This window comes from Propithecus coquereli, unplaced genomic scaffold (assembly GCF_000956105.1).
Source record: "Propithecus coquereli isolate 6110/MARCELLA unplaced genomic scaffold, Pcoq_1.0 Scaffold13, whole genome shotgun sequence".
NCBI classification, from domain to species: domain Eukaryota; kingdom Metazoa; phylum Chordata; class Mammalia; order Primates; family Indriidae; genus Propithecus; species Propithecus coquereli.
The window spans coordinates 1,845,741-1,859,349 of record NW_012137191.1 but is presented as its reverse complement, the minus strand read 5'-3'; positions in this window follow the sequence as shown (position 1 = coordinate 1,859,349).

Genomic DNA, 13,609 nt, shown 5'->3' with positions numbered 1-13,609 from the left:
TGAAGTGTGGGGAAAAGGCCGCTAGATCCCCTTGGACATGCGTGTGTCACAGTGAAAGAAGTGGGATTCCATGCCTGGGATTCAGGAATTCTGCTCTCTCTTTTTACCTCAGAAACCTGTATTTGTGATTTATGCTGAACTCTTCCATTTCCTGTGCCAAGGAAGAGAAATCAATACCTGCTTCCTCCCTTGCTTGATACGTGTCATGATCTCAAAGGTTCATAGAAGACAAAAATTTTGTAATAATGTAAGGCTTAATGATTATAAAAAAGACCATAAATATCATCTAATGAAAACCCAGCTATAACATCTTCTTCCATGAGAGAAAGGCTGAATTGTGACGGCACTTAATGTTCTGGTTTAACTATAGATGTTTTAATATCATGTAAATATCAGTGCTTATTGCAGTTGAAGAAAGGTATCAAGAAAATCACAGATTATTCAGACATAGACTCATATGCTACACAATTACCCCAAGTCTACATTTTAACTGAATTCACTGACAATTCCTAAACTGAAATGCCTTTTGATCACAGAATTACTGTTGTTCTATAAAGTGAACTATTTTTAGTGAGTGCCTAGATTTCAGAGAGAGAGATATGAACATTGTTAACATCATGTAGGCCCTTATAAAGAGCTGATTTACATAAATCGAGGGTTGAACTTGATGGCCTTGACCATCTCACGGTTTTTCTCTGGGGTTGTAATGATCAGAATATACAAATTCCAGAAACAGAAGTGTCTTTAGGGAGTGACATGAAACTTTTAGCACGAGTGACCAGTGGAAATGTTGATTATTGACACTTTCCAGGTACAGGAGGAGAGAGACTGTCTGTCAAGTACCACATTCTTTGTTCTCTAGAACACTTCAAGAGGGAGACATCAGCAGATTTTCTGAGGGAGAAAACAGGCAGAGAGCCATGGAGTTACTAATACAAAGTCACACAGATAGCAAGTGGCAAAGATGAAATAAAACCCCAGGTCTTTTGAGCTTCTCTTTAAGTACTTGCTGATCTACTGCACCCTGACATTGTTCCCTGTTTCTATGAGAACTGACACCTGTTTCTTTGACTTACAAGGTTAAGACAGAGAAAACTGATAGAGCTCCATCCATTGCTTAAATAGTTATTAATTAAGCAGGGCCCTCACTTCACCCGCTGATGAGAGACGGCAGGAAAGGGGAGATGCTTTTGAGCAGTTGAGTGTGATGAAAAGCTGTGCTGGAGACATTGGTTTCTGGCATTATTTTCAGGAACATAGCAATTAATTTACAAATGGGTGATGGTTAGGTGTCCTGGAGGGCAGGGATGAGAAGACCTAAGGGTCTTCCAAGAATGGCAGAGAAGGATTTTGTCTCCTCTCAGAGCTGCCTAGTTTGGCTAAAGCCTTTTTCTTTCCAAAGAATTTTAGAATTAGAAAGGCTTATAACAAATATCACCTCCAGGTGTCTACTTTACAGATCTATGGAGTCTGTTCTTTCTCTTCCCCTCTTAGCTTTAACGTGTCCAGAAGTTTTCAGATCAGACCTGCCTTCTCTCTGCTGCGCTGTAAGCTTAGTCCCTCTCCAGCTACTGTTTAAACTGATCACTCACCCAACACCGATTAACCCCAAGAAAGATCTTTGGACAAAGGTATCTGTTGGGACACCCTCTTTTGGCCTCGTTGTATTCATGATCCCTCTTGAAGGGAACTGGTTATCTTGGTCTCTCCTACAATTGGAGAGACCACTCGGCTGCCCCTGTCACTCAGCTCTCAGTGGTCACTTTTGTCATCAACCAAATATTAAAACAGGTGGAACCTGCCACCAGTAATATGACCCATGGTGAAAAGAAAGTGACTCAGTCCTGGCAGCTCAAGTCAGGTTTGAGAGAGTTGACTGTGGGAATCCAAATGCCTCCTTGTGGTTTTTGCAGCAAAGGGCCTTTGAAAGGCTTCATTCCTGAAGAAGGTGCAATTGCACTGTCATAAATGTGACCAGTTCAGTGCAACCAGACATATCTGCCTCACGTCTGCAGTCTCCTCACACAAAGCCACCTCGTCTCCAGCACCTACAAGAGCAGTCCCAACAACTCAGGGGAGAGTTCAGATTGAGGGTTTGCTCCAAGGCTCGAACACACAACTCGGGCAGAGTGGGAGTTTCCAGTGAAGCTAATAAGGAAAGAAGTTTATTATGAAACATTCATATTTCTTATCTTTTCTTATCCAATTTCAGTTACTGACCTGTTAACAGTAATTTCCATGTTACCTACTGAATGTCAAAATACATGCATAGTTCTTTCAGCCTGCATTCCTTTTCTCCCAAGTCTTGGAGCTACTGCTGGGTCAGGTTAACCCAACCTTGAAAAATCTTGGAGTTTGCCCAGGTAGTCAGTCCTTCCTGCCCAGCTGTCCACTGTGACTTTTTAAATTTATGCAAAAGAAATCAATGTAGTGGGAAAAAACTCTACTAAGAGAAGACATGATTTCGAAGTCAAGTTTCATAAGCTAATAATTACGTGACTTTATCTCGTTTGGGCAAGGAGATTCATCTCATAGTACATCCGTTTTTAATTTTGTATTATAACGATAAAGATGCTAGTCATGTGCCTATGTACAAAGATGCTACAAAAATGAATAAACTAATGCATGCCAAGCTCCAAGAATTCCTTTGAAGTAAATCTTACATAAAGTCAGCAAATCGAGGTTATTGTTATAATGATGTAAGTGGATATAAGTGCTCACCAAGGCTTAACTACATAAACATAGGGAAGTGGAAGAGAGGTATTTTTGTGCTAAAAAGAATCAGTGGCCAACACCCCTCCCTTTTTTTTTCTTATTTTCAGAGTGTGTATGCATTAGCATTTTTTAATTGCCCAATTCCTTCTTGTGAAGGTTTTACTAAAACCTGTAAATTTAGACTATCTGGTAAAAACATATCCTATTATTATTGATGTTTTAAAACATTTAAATATTTTGACCTGAATGCTAAAAAACAAAGTCAATTATTTAACTAAAAAGGCAGGATGTAAATATTTATTTAGCTTAGGTATTCAGAGCATCTATTTTTGTAATTACAATACTTCCTTGCAAAGAGTTATAATATGTCTATTTGAAAAGCGTGGGAAATTGAGGATGAAATAAAAACTTGACCATAGACTGACTTCCTCAATTTTGAATGAGAACTCAGTGAGGTTCTCTTATAATTGGCTGACAACTTTATTTGCTTTTTATGTGACTTTGTATTACTTATTTTTGGAAAATATTAATCGCATTTTAATAAAGACATGGTTTGCAGTGAATTTAGTGAAATACTGAAATATAATCTTGGAAAATAAAACAATATGTGCTTTACGTTTATTCCTTTTGGATTCATTATTCCCAGGTTCTGTAGCTCAGTTTAAATTTCATAAGTTTGTTTACTACTCATTCACTTTCTTGTTTGAACTTTTGATTATTCTTTCATTTGGCTGCCCATTTATTTATTTATACCGTTATCATCAAATATTTGATGACCTAATAATATGTGCCAGTCACTGTTCTAGGTACAATTATAAAGACATGGATTTTCATTTAAGCATATTTCTTTTCCATTTGGCAAACCAATTTGTTTTACAGCACAACCTGAACACTAGGAAGACATTGATAGCGTTAGTATGCTAATACGTGAATGTCTATCATGCAGGTTTTTGACCCTGCTGGGGAAGGCAGGTCAGGGGCAATAGGGCAATGACAACAGCTTCCACTAGCAGAACCTTGCCTTGTGCCAGGCACCATTCAAGTGTTTTCACCCATCGAGTAGTTTAATCTTCACAATAACTATCCATGTTCTCATTTTAGAGAGGAGGAAACTGAGGCAGAAAACCTCACTTTTAAGTCATGGTGGGTCACAGAGCTTAATAAATACTAGAGCCAGAAGAACAATATTACAAATCTCAGAGTGTTTTTGTGAGGATTAAAGTAGAAAAGTCAAGCAAAGTGTATACATCTCAATAACCATTAGGGAGAAAATAGGCCATAGAATAATTGCTTTTGTAATTGCACCAAGTGACTTATTTCAAATGTGGTCTCTGGGTGGATTGAAGTCTGCCACCTACTAGTGGTGTGACCTTTGGAAAGTTGTTTTACTTCTCTGTGTCTCAGTTTCCTCCTCTGAAGAGAGAGATTATGCAGATCAAATGAAATATCAATAATAAATACTAGTAATTTAGCTTGTGTCTGGCACATGATAAATACTGCATAAATATTAGCTATTATTATTTTGCTGTCACTGTATTTCCACTCCTCCCCATGAGAGAGAGGGAGACTAGTGAAATAGCAAATTAAATTAAATTGAATATAAGATTGAAACAAAGTCAGTAATGTGAACCTCATGTAACTGAAACATATTTTTGAAATTGATAAATCTCCTGTACTATATCATACAAATTATTGCAGTGCTCAAATTATTTAATACTAAGAAGAAATTTATCCTAGAAGAATAGAATAGGCTAGAGAATAACTGATTCTTTGCAATTCAGTTTGCATTTAGTGAGCATCTGTGTGTTGGGCACAGTGTCCAGCATTACAGGGGAAAAGGCAGGTGCTCACAAAAAGGAACTCAAGTACGGTTCTTCCAGCCGAAAGTGTGCAAGTCATACTCAGAAGAAAGATTACCTAGCAAAACAAGACAGGATGTGGAAAGTGATTCAATCATTGCCTGAAAGGGTGGGGCAATGTGTATGGAGTCTTCAGGAAAGTTCCATGTAGATGCTGGGAATACTTTGAGCTGCAAAGAGATGAGAAGTGCATTAGAGGAGGTGAATAAACCCGTAGTAACTAAGAGTTGAGGTGACTTAGGGGACAGGTTTGACAGAGCATCAAGAAAGTTGACATCATTTCAATTCTTTAACATCTTTGAGCTGGGGTTTTATTTTTTGAGATACACAGCCTAGCAGTGGGTGGGGAACCTGCGGCCTCAAGGCCACATTTGGGCCTCCAGATCCCCAAGTGTAGCCCCTCCACCCAAATCCAAACTTCACAGAACGAATCCCTTTGGATTTGTTTAAAGGATTTGTTCTGTGAAGTTTGGATTCAGTCAAAAGGCCACACTCAAGGATCCAGAAGGCCACGTGTGGCCCCAGGTTTCCTACCTCTGGCTGAGCTTTGGGTTCAGACTGGGTTCACATCTCATTCCTGCTCTATTAGCTGTGTGACCATATCAATATCTTTCACCCTCCTGAGCCTCAGTTTCCTCATCTGTAAAACAAGTATACTTCTCACACTACCTAGGCAGGTAACTATGAGGCTGCAGTCTATGAGGCAGGGAAATGACAGTTCCTCACAGGCCTCAAAGAACTCTGCAGTGTAGGGATTTTGCAGCAGTGTCTGTTTTTAAAGGTCTTACCGCCTGCTAGGGCTCCCTACTTGAAAAACATGTGTAGCCTAAATAGTTCACAGAGCAACCTTTTCCTCGTAGAGCACTCCCCCTGCCCCCCACCCCATTAAACATTTCTGTGTTCTTGGTAATTCTTTTGTAAACCACTTCCTTTTGTTGAAACCTTGAACTAGCCTTGATATAGAAACTGGCTGTTGAGGTGAGTTTATAAAAATCAGCCCCTGGTCTTTGGAGAATGGTGGTCCCGTCTGGTTCTTTGTCATGGATTACAGCTTCCTCTTGCCACCTACCCATCAGAAAAACTCATCCTTAAATATGTTTAATTGACCGCATCTTGATGTTCCGTAATTCTAGCTTGCAAAATAAGCCCTCCTAAATATATCATCTGATGACTCCTCCAGCCCGCTCTGCTTTCCCCTTCTCACATCTTGGGTTATTTGGAGATGTTTATATTTACCGAATCCCCCCAGCAGCCCCAGAGGAAAGCAGGCTGCCACGAGGCTCCATGCACGCTGTCTGCATTCATGGCAGGAGGAATGGGGTTCGCTTCCCTCTGGTTTTCACACAAGCCACTGGTTGGTTGACTCAACCACATCCCTTCCTTTCTGATGCTCTCATCTGAGTCACTGCTGCTGCTGATAGCCAAATGCTGTCAGCTTTATTTGCCACGTTCTTTTCTTACTCTTTGGAAAGTCTAATAACTTGCCCCCTCCCTGTCCCCTACAAAAAATAAAGACTGATATAAAACTGATCTCCGGGTTCTATGACTGTGGATTTAATCAGTATACTTAGTATTTTCCCACGTGGCTGGGGGATGGAGGAGGAGGAAAGAAGCTGTTATTATAAAACTGTAGTTAGTATATGTTTAAAAACAGTAATAATTTTCATCTTTTTACTGTTCTTTGAAGCAATAAAAATCATACTTCAGGGCTAAAATGTACCTCTTTTCGTCTCCTAATATACAAATCCTTAGTCACACTTCTCTTTTCTTTTCCAGGACACTTTGTACCCAAAAGTGGAGGTTGGATTGGCCAGGATAGGTTAGGCAACCTTCTCTGTTGGAGGAAGATATTGATGGGAGGATCCTCTCCCCCTCCCCCCACCTCCTCCCCCTTTCCCTCCGCTCTCCTTCCCCTCCCTCTCCTTCCTCTTCCTCCCCCGAGGAGATTTGCAAAGCTCTTTGAACACTTCCCTGGGATCACCCTGGCCTCTGTCATCAAGGACTCCCATTTGGCACCCTTCTGCCTTGTAGCGCTTTCATTAGTGCTCCTTTCAGCCTCGGATGGTGTAGTCTGAAGCTCAAGGTCTCACTTTGAGCAATCAGGCAGCTGTGAGCACGATGTTTTGGTGTGTTTGCACCAGCTTCCTGTTGCAGAGTTTGGGAGTGAATTTAGTAACTGCCAGAACTGAAACACTTCCCCTTACTCTCTCCATCAAAGAGACCTTACGATGTTACCTGAAATCAGTGTGACTTTTAGGAGTAAGGACAAAGCACTGTGAGGGAGGCCACGATGAAGAGGGAAAGAACATCAGCTTCACAGCTGGAGCTGGTCACACAATTTCTTTTAACTTCAGTTTCCTCCTACATAAGATGAGACCATACTATCTCCCTTGCATGGTTGTTATTTAATAAGAGCAGGCAATGAGATAATTTAAATGAAGTGTCAGGTCCTCGGGGGACACTGAATATGTGATAGTCATTTCTCTTATGGAGAATATATTCTGTTTTGTATACATGTTGTGGACTATGTCTTCTGAAGTTTGTTTTTTGAGTTGCAGTCATGTGATTCACATTTCTAGCATAGCCTCTATACTCTGCTTTGGTGTTCATGCCTACTTTTGCCGGTAGAGTGGGAGCTCCTGGAGCAAAGGGAGGCATAGTGTGCTCTCTCATCCATGTACAATGTACTGTGCTAGGGAGACATGGGGGCAGGGCCTGAGACCGCAGGCTCGAGCGAGGCTGTCTGGGTCCAAATGCTGCTCCTAAGTTAGTAGCTGTGTGACCTTGGGCAAGTTACTCAGCCTCTCTGTGCTTCAGTTTCCTCATCTGTAGAATAGGGATAATACTGTATACTGCTTCATAGAGAGGTTGTAAGAATTAAATTAAAAAATTCACAGATATTTGTAAAAGGCCTAGGACAGTGTCTGGCTCAGGGTATGCCATTACTATTTACAACATACATCAGAGTCACCGCATGGTGAATGTTCCCTAAATGCAAACTTGCAGGTGAGTGGGCAGTGGAGCCTTCCTCTGTCCCCATCCTTGACAAGGACCCCAAATAAAGTGTGAACTGCACATGCTGATAAGAGATAAAGAGAATTGGGTAGAATTTAGGTTCCTGTTTATGGGGGAATATTCCTCTTTTGCGAGACCTTCTATTTCCCTCCCATTTGGTATTTGCAGGGTTCATGTCTGCATCTATTTTGGTGTTCAGTTCTGTGGGGACAGGACTATGTCCAACTTGTTTAATGCTATATCTGTAACTCCTAGCCTCTGGCATAACAGATTCTAAAAACATGTTTAATAAATGATGCGTGGAACACTAGAAAGTGCTATTGGATGCAAAGTTTCCAAGAGACGTTATTCTGGCACTTAGTAAGGTCTCCATACTGGGCCAGGGCAGGGACAAGGATACATGAGAACACAACTTTAGTGGGAACATACCGTAACTTTACAACTACAGGAAAAAACAAATATGCAGGGTCATAATGCCTGATTTAGAAAATAGTCCCATTATATAAAGTGTTAACCCCAAACCTCGGTGTTCAGTTTAGGGTAGAATTTGGGAACAGAAATTGAATGGGAGATTCAGCACATAAGAACCACACAATAAAGACTGACTAAATATTGTAAATTCTTCTCAAAGCAAACTTTTATAATAGCTGTTTCTTGCCTATTAATTGATGGTCTAGAGTCTAAAGGAAACAAGCCCAGGAGGGTTATACCATCGTATTTTTAGAAGTACTTAAGTGACCTTTAGGCACTCTATCAGCTTCTTAGGAGTTATGGCAATGTCCCGGATGTTTTGTGTCTTTGTCGGGCATATGATATATGACTGCCTGCCTGGTCCAGGGTCTTTTAAGGAATTCTGCAGATCAAGTGTCAGGCCGTGGCAGGAGACTTGCTCTAAAATAATCATCAGCCAGGTTGAAACAACATTAAAAATATTTCTAAGCTTGCTGAGAGCGTTTTTCATGGCGCCTCACACCAAAGTTCTTTTCCTTTGCATCTTGGAGTTGTTTACATGGAGGCAACTCCCCCAGACCATACGTGACACCTGACGTGGATGTCCTGTGAGGTTAAGTGGTCTGTCTGTAAGCCGTTCTCACTTCGCAGCAATTTTTTTTTTTTAAATCCGTGTAGATCTTTGACTCTATACTCATGAAATCTTTTATATCCTGAAGAATTGCTATCTCAGATAAACTGTGAAGTGCGGTGCAAATGAAGACATGCACATCAAGTATTAAAACATGCTGGGACTTTGGAGCTGTTGTGAGACCTTGTACAGACTGTATATAGTTTTATAATTTTAATTAACGACATGCAATTTATCCTTATACATGAAACTCCCAATTCTTGTTTTTCTTTTTCAACTGGAAGAAACTAAAAAAAGAAAGACTATTTTTGCTTTGGGATTGGATTTATTTCAGGCATATTTGTTGATTTTTGGATGTGTTACAAGCCCCTGTGGGGAGAGGGAAGGTCTGGAGTCAGGAGGACCACGTTTTTGATCCGGCTTTTGGCAACAACCAGGCAGACATACTGGGACAAGTCTCTTAACTTTCTGACGGTCAGTTCCTTATCTAAAAAGTAGGAATAACATATCTACTAGTGTGCAGCACATGCTGGGTAACAATAATTTTTAAATCTGCTTTTTAACGTACCTATCCGTAGAAAGAAATCTGGGCTTGAGCCAGAAAACCTGGTTCTTGGTCCTGTTACCTCTTAACTACTTTTTAAACTATGTAACTCAGAAACAGAAATTTAGACCTGATGAGTGGATAAGGAAAATGTGATTTATCTATCTATCTATCTATCTATTCACTCACACACACACACACACACACACACACACACACACACACACCCACACACACACACACACACCATGGAGTACTACTCAGCCATAAAAAGGAATGAAATAATGTCTTTTGCAGCAATTTGTATGGAACTGGAGACCATTATCCTAAGTGAAGTATCTCAGGAATGGAAAACAAGTACCACATGTTCTCACTTACAAGTGGAAGCTAAATCAGAGATATATATGGTCATAAAGTGGTGTACTGGACATCAAATCTAAGAAGAGTGGAGGGTGGGAGGGGGAGTAAGGAATAAAAATATACCTATCGGGTACAATGTACACTATTCTGGTGACAGGTACACTGAAAACCCTGACTTGAGCATGATACAATTCATCCACGTAACAAAGAAAAAAGAAAAAGAAACTTAGACCTGAAAGGATGTTGGGGGGGATCGCCCAGTCCTGCCCCCTTGACTTACAAATGACAAAACTGAGGCTCAGAAAAATGAAGGGTTTGCCTAAGGCCACGCAGCAAGTAGTGATTAACCAGGAGTTAATCCACAAACCAGGAGTCGGGGTGCCTGGTCCCAGGCTTTTTCAGCCATGCCGCCTGACTTCAGGTAAAGAGCTACATAGATTTATTACAATATAATCATTTTCATTTCCAGTATCAATCTAATGTGATATTCTGAGTGCCAGAAAAGCTTCTTTAGAACAAAAGAAGAAAATGGCAACTATGACTATTTGACCAGAAGAAAATCATAGAGCAGAGAGCCATCGAGTTTAGATCTAGTTCAGAAAACTGAGGCTCAGGGAGGTGAATACCAGCCTGGACGGACACATGGACACGCAGTGCCAGAACTCCTGATGATCTGTCTTTCCCCACATATCACAGCTGCCTTATTTTAAAGGGAAAATAGGAAAGCACCTCTTTGAGGAAAGATCACATGTATTGTATGTGGTTTGAAACCTCCACAGTGGCAGATACGGTGTTTAGCACCCCATTCGCTTCTCCAAATGCCTTCTAAATTGTGTGAACAATAAAAAACTATTACCAGAATTTTCAGTATAGGGTATTGATGGGATTTACAAGCTGAATGCACCTGTGCAATCAGCACCCTGATCCATGCGCAGAACATTGCCAGTATTCCAGAAGCCTCCTGAATGCCCCTGGGAAGGGTACTCTCATCCTCACTTCTAACAGCATAGATGAGCTTGCTCCTGCTTTTACACATTTTGTACAAATGGAATAATATAGTAGGTACTCATTTGCGTCTGGATTCTTTTGCAGAATATTCTTATATTGGTTTGGATGCATAGGAAATATGATACCAAACTGGGGAGCCCTCAGTGGAGGGGGAAAAAAGGGAAAATAAAAAAATCTTTTGCATATGCAGCTTCATTTTAATGATGGAAAGCTGGTATCAATATAGCAGTTGATTAGTAAGAGTGTGTAGGTGTAATTAGGTTGAAACTTGTCCTTGTTGCCAAGATTTTTGTATCTTAAATGATTCACTACATTTTATACCAAATTATAATTTTTAGTTAGGCCAATTGACATAAATAATACAAAATTGAGGAGAGTGAAAAATAAATCCTTTCCCTTGTGTCCTTTCCTATGAATTTTTTAAAGTAAATTTTTGTTTTTAATAGTATTTTCAGAAAAGAATGACACATTTTCTAAATAAATAATGCAAATGAATAAAAACTCTTGAATAAAGATTCCAGATGATTCTGTCTTGATTATCTTTGTATTCCTACTGCCTAACTAAATGTTTGGCGCATAGTAGGCATTTAATAAATGATGACTGCTACATTAACTGAATGATTAAGTAAGTAAAGTGAGATGACAAAGACATTACAACTTATTCTGGAGAATACGTACCATTCAAGTAAGGGGCAATACTAGGAGCCTTCACACCCTTTGAAGATGATGGAAGACAGTTTGGGAAGTAGTTTTGGGATTTGGAGACAGGCAGTTGTAATCCTCCAATTCTCATGGTGGAAGAGATTGCTAATTATCTCGTAGGATCCCTTTTTTCCTTCTCCTTTTAGTAATGGAATCCCTGAGTATTAGCAAGGCATGTGGCTATTTGGTTATAATGATACAATACTTCACAGCATCCTTTGGCACTATAAGACTAAGTTCTTGCCAATGGGTAGTGACCAGAAATGATGTGGGCATCTCTGGATCTTACTTTTAAAAAACAATTTCTGTTGGCTGGGAAATGATAACAATACAACGGCCAAAGGGAGCCCAGAAATGAGTCACATATTCGTAGTTGACTCTCCCTACTCACATCTGCACTGTTAGGTGAGAGAGAAACAAACTTTTGTGTTACGAAGACATTATATTTTGGGGTGGGGTGATCTCTTCTTTAAGAGGACTTTAGCATGTATCTTGATTAATATAGAAATTTGTAACAGAAGTGGGTGTTACCATAAAAAAAGCTAAATTTTGTTTCATTGAACAGCAACAGGCAGAGGGTGACAGGAACGATATTTTAGCTAGGAACATTGGTAACACTTGTTATTCTGGGGCATATCATTTGCTAAAATAGTTACCTACCATAACTTGGAAGATAGGCCGTGTGCCTACAGACCTTTAGCTGAAGAAGAAAAAAACTCAGAATATAGGTATATATTGGCTAATCCTCACGACTTTTAACAATGAATTATAAGAGTAAAGGAAAGTCATGTAATTATTAGCCAGTAAGCAGACATAGGAATATTGCTCTGATGGGGAGATTCTTTTTACTTATGGTTTGCAATCTAGTGTGATTAGGTGCTTGAAAGATTCTGCTATGCAGAATTGGAAAATCTGTGTGTATCCCCAAATAGCAGTAGATGAGTTTGATAATGGAGGTCTTTCTCATGTGCCTTCTGTTAAAATGTTCTCTTTGGCCAGACAATGGAAGCCAGCCTAGAACCCTAGGTGCAAGAGATCTGGGAAGTGTAGATCTTTGCAACCTTTCCAATGAGAATGAATGGAAACTGAGTGAACAAATCCATAGTTCTGGCACTCGGTTACCTCATCTCTAAAATGGAGATGGTATGTTACCCACCTCAAAGGGTTATTGGAAGAATGAAATGAGATTTAATAAATATGAAGGACATACATATGTTTGGCACATATTAAAAACTCACAAAATTATAGCTACTATATGGTAATGTCATTTAGTTACTTAAAATATCATACCTGTTTGCCACATTCTTGTTTCTTTCACCGAAATGATTGGTTGGTTAGGGACTGATAAGTTTGATAGGAATGGCCTTTTCTGTTTAATAATGTAAGAGTATAATATAAAAGTAGCAACTTCTCTATTATTATAAAAGCTACCACCCAAACATAAATTTTTTTTAGTGAATGCTCAAGAAAGTGAGAACACTCATGGTTTGACAATAGGGTAAGGAACTAGGCTGGAGAAGGCAGTACAACCATTTGTACTGTCTTTGAAAGTCAGCATTCTATTTTGGAGCAATGGAAATCTATTGAAGTATTTTCAGCTGCGTGAGGCATTATCAGACTTGTCTTTCAAGAAGCCTCTCTGGTGGAACAGACAGGGCAGCAGAAGAGGGTTAGAGGAGCGATGGTTAGTGGGCAGTTGCCATAATTTATGTGAGTGTTGACAGCAGCTTGGACGGCTGGGGTAGTAGCTCTGGGAGGGGAGACAGCAGGTTGGGACTTGGTGACTACTACCTCAGAATCCTGTCAGTACACTTTGGGATAATAAAATAAATTTATGTTTCTCAGTTAATATGTGCTGTACATCTGTAGGTGCCTTTGGTTACTTATTACCTGGTATGAATTAAAAGCCTGATTCTGATTCATGTAATTAAATGAGAGGGAAGGAAGATGATGTCATCTCTTGTTGGTTTAGAACTATGAGGGAAGCAAATATTATGTAAGGTTTTCTATGAACTAAGTCCCAACAGTTATTTAATGGCTGAGTGTGAAAGGCTTTCAAAGCTTAATTATGCTGAATCGTTACGTATTAGGGACCAAAATGTTGGTAAATTGCTTTGTGTTACATGACCAGACATTTTAATGACAGACATTTTACTCAGGCTACCCTAACAAGATGCCTTGCACAGGGAGGCCTTGTGTGGAAGCGTAGACAATGGTCTGGCTGCATGGGCTGTGGATAATCTTGCTAGATTCTCATTTCATTAATCCCTTTGGATCTTCAGTGAAGGATGACAACACTATGATAGTATTCTTATGGTTTTTTTT